At 56.9% G+C, this 3722-nt stretch overlaps 1 non-coding gene across 1 annotated transcript; it reads left to right on the forward strand.

Annotated features, from left to right (window-relative positions):
- The first annotated feature begins 911 nt into the window (after positions 1-911).
- On the forward strand, positions 912-2726 carry LOC142796052 (small subunit ribosomal RNA). The gene has a single exon (XR_012893509.1). It is a non-coding gene; the product is annotated as a small subunit ribosomal RNA (ribosomal RNA).
- Positions 2727-3722: the final 996 nt, after the last annotated feature.

The raw sequence follows: 3722 nt of genomic DNA on the forward strand, positions 1-3722 counted from the left end.
TTCACGACTTCGGTCTTTCGCAGTCGACGCGAACTTGCGGAGAGTCGTGGTGCCTCACGTTTTCGGCAGAAACCGCGGCGGAATTTTCCCGTGCGTGCGCGCACGACCTCGGTGCTGTGCCGTCAGCGTAGTGTTGCACAAACTCGTGGCCTACCCAAGGTGCGGTACGTTTGCGGCCGTATCCTCGGTGGGAATTTCGTGAGTAGGGTCGCAAATTCTACGACCTCGGCGGGTTTGAGAGCGACGTAGACTTGTGGCACGCTCAACATGCCACACGTTTCGGGGCACACCCGCGGTGAAATTTTCTCGAGTACGCTCGTATTAGGGCCCAAGGAGGTCTGGGTACTTATCGCTGCTATTATGTGGGGGTTCTCGTGAGCGGCGTACGCGAAAGCGACCGGGTGTCTGATATGCGGCGGGCTTCGGCCTCGTCAAGCGTGTCCTCGGGTCTGCTCCAGGGGAATCCACGGCAGTCGTCTGCAGCCTCATCCGCTTGATGCGTTAGGGGCTGGTTGTCGGACGGTGCCGTTTTACCACGATATCGAGGTGTGTTCCGTGTCGTCCTCGGGCGATTCAGATGCGAAAGCGCCGAAGACGCGGGCGTGACCCGTCGTCTGGCGGCTTTGCAGTCTCGGCTCCGTTGCTAGTTCCGGCCGGTCCACCGACAGTGCAGCGGGCTTGGGCAACCCGCACGGCGCGACCGAGTCGATGCAACGAAAAAGAGCGAGCATGAACGTGCTTCTTGCCGCACGGCTCCCACTCGTCTTTCGGGAAGGTTGTGCCGTAGCGAGCTCGAACGCCGTCATCTCGGAGTGCAAAATAAGCGTGTTGGGGCGCCTGAAGGTGGCCTCCGCCGCACACAGACTGCGTCCGGCCCGCCGAGGGCGAGGACGGACGCGCAGTCGAACGATTACCTGGTTGATCCTGCCAGTAATCATATGCTTGTCTCAAAGATTAAGCCATGCATGTCTAAGTACATGCCGAAATAAGGCGAAACCGCGAATGGCTCATTAAATCAGTTATGGTTCCTTAGATCGTTTCTTCCTACTTGGATAACTGTGGCAATTCTAGAGCTAATACATGCAGTGAGCCTGGAGCCCTTTGGGTAACGGGTGCTTTTATTAGACCAAGATCGATCGGGTTTCGGCCCGTATTGTGTGGTGACTCTGGATAACTTTGTGCTGATCGCATGGCCACGAGCCGGCGACGTTTCTTTCAAGTGTCTGCCTTATCAACTTTCGATGGTAGGTTACTTGCTTACCATGGTTGTTACGGGTAACGGAGAATCAGGGTTCGATTCCGGAGAGGGAGCCTGAGAAACGGCTACCACATCCAAGGAAGGCAGCAGGCGCGCAAATTACCCATTCCCGGCACGGGGAGGTAGTGACGAAAAATAACAATACGGGACTCTTTTGAGGCCCCGTAATTGAAATGAGTACACTCTAAATCCTTTAACGAGGATCAATTGGAGGGCAAGTCTGGTGCCAGCAGCCGCGGTAATTCCAGCTCCAATAGCGTATACTAAAGCTGCTGCGGTTAAAAAGCTCGTAGTTGGATCTCAGTTCCAGACGAGTAGTGCATCTACCCGATGCGACGGCTCGGACTGAACATCATGCCGGTTCTTTCTTGGTGCACTTCATTGTGTGCCTCGAGATGGCCGGTGCTTTTACTTTGAAAAAATTAGAGTGCTCAACGCAGGCGAGTCGCCTGAATAAACTTGCATGGAATAATAGAACAAGACCTCGTTTCTGTTCTGTTGGTTTTTGGAATACGAGGTAATGATTAAGAGGGACGGACGGGGGCATTCGTATTGCGGCGCTAGAGGTGAAATTCTTGGACCGTCGCAAGACGAACTACTGCGAAAGCATTTGCCAAGAATGTTTTCATTGATCAAGAACGAAAGTCAGAGGTTCGAAGGCGATCAGATACCGCCCTAGTTCTGACCATAAACGATGCCAACCAGCGATCCGCCTGAGTTACTCAAATGACTCGGCGGGCAGCTTCCGGGAAACCAAAGTATTTGGGTTCCGGGGGAAGTATGGTTGCAAAGCTGAAACTTAAAGGAATTGACGGAAGGGCACCACCAGGAGTGGAGCCTGCGGCTTAATTTGACTCAACACGGGAAAACTTACCCGGCCCGGACACTGGGAGGATTGACAGATTGAGAGCTCTTTCTTGATTCGGTGGATGGTGGTGCATGGCCGTTCTTAGTTGGTGGAGCGATTTGTCTGGTTAATTCCGATAACGAACGAGACTCTAGCCTATTAAATAGGTGCGGGGTTCCCAGCACCTTACAACCTTCTTAGAGGGACAAGCGGCTCCTAGCCGCACGAAACAGAGCAATAACAGGTCTGTGATGCCCTTAGATGTCCGGGGCCGCACGCGCGCTACACTGAAGGAAGCAGCGTGTCTTTATCCCTGTCTGAAAAGACTGGGTAACCCGTGGAACTTCTTTCGTGATTGGGATAGGGGCTTGCAATTGTTCCCCTTGAACGAGGAATTCCCAGTAAGCGCGAGTCATAAGCTCGCGTTGATTACGTCCCTGCCCTTTGTACACACCGCCCGTCGCTACTACCGATTGAATGATTTAGTGAGGTCTTCGGACCGATGTCCGGCGCGGCCTTTCGGTTGCGCCGGTCTGTTGGAAAGATGACCAAACTTGATCATTTAGAGGAAGTAAAAGTCGTAACAAGGTTTCCGTAGGTGAACCTGCGGAAGGATCATTAACGGATTGTGAAGGGTGAGCGCCTCAGCTGCGTCTGCGCCCGACACTTTCTGCCGCTGACCCCGTTTGGACGCGGGGTCGGCTTTTCCCCACGGGGCTGCCTGAATGTGGAGCGGCACCCCGTGACAAATTGTTGCGCCCAGCGGACGCCAACACCGCGACCTTGGACGGTCGGCCAGGTGGCGGACGCGGGTACAAACGGCGCAACGCACTCATAGGTCGGCTTTCGACCCGCCACTGCACCGTGGCTCGAAGCGCTCGAAATGCGCGACCCGACCGCTGCGGGACCGCCTAGTACTGTAAACAGGAGCGGCGGAGCGCGAACGGCGAGTCGTGGTTACGTCGGTAGAAGGCGAGGCTGCGCGTTCCCGAAACGCCAGCCGAGTGCCCTCCCGACCGTTCGAGCGTGCAAGAACGAGACCCGACAATCGCGCGGCGACTGCCAAGTACGAGAGGAACGGCACAAGCGTCGGCGGTCGGTCAAGGAACTGGCGATGTGACGGGTCCGCTGTGCACCAGTGCATACCGTCCCGCCGTCCGCGGCAAGCGCCTCCGCGTCCTCGGGTGACGGAGGCTGCCGGTCGGTTCTTGCAGGCGAGGGATCTCGCTGGCACCGGTTCGCGTTGACGCGCGGCCGGTCATGGCACGGCGATGCGACGGCCGAGGTGCGCAGTACTCGATGGAGGAACCGCACGCTCCGATGACCGTCCCGCCCTCCGCGGCGTATGCGTACCGACCGTAATGGTTGCAGCAGCGCCGGCCGGCTTTTGAATTCGCCACACGAAACACGGTGCGAGATCGCGGTTAGGGGAGCGTCGACGTTGCCAGGCGTTTTGCTTGCTGCCGAGGGAAAGGCGGCACGGCCACGTCGCGCTCGTCGCGATTAGCGGGTCTGCGCGCTTTGGGAAGGTGCCGCAACGACTTGCCGAAAGAGGAAGCACGGAAGAACGAGGGACTTGGACGTCCCGACAATTGAACGCACTTGCGGCCAGGCCCT

Source organism: Rhipicephalus microplus, unplaced genomic scaffold (genome assembly GCF_043290135.1).
Source record: "Rhipicephalus microplus isolate Deutch F79 unplaced genomic scaffold, USDA_Rmic scaffold_1055, whole genome shotgun sequence".
Classification (NCBI taxonomy): Eukaryota; Metazoa; Arthropoda; class Arachnida; order Ixodida; family Ixodidae; genus Rhipicephalus; species Rhipicephalus microplus.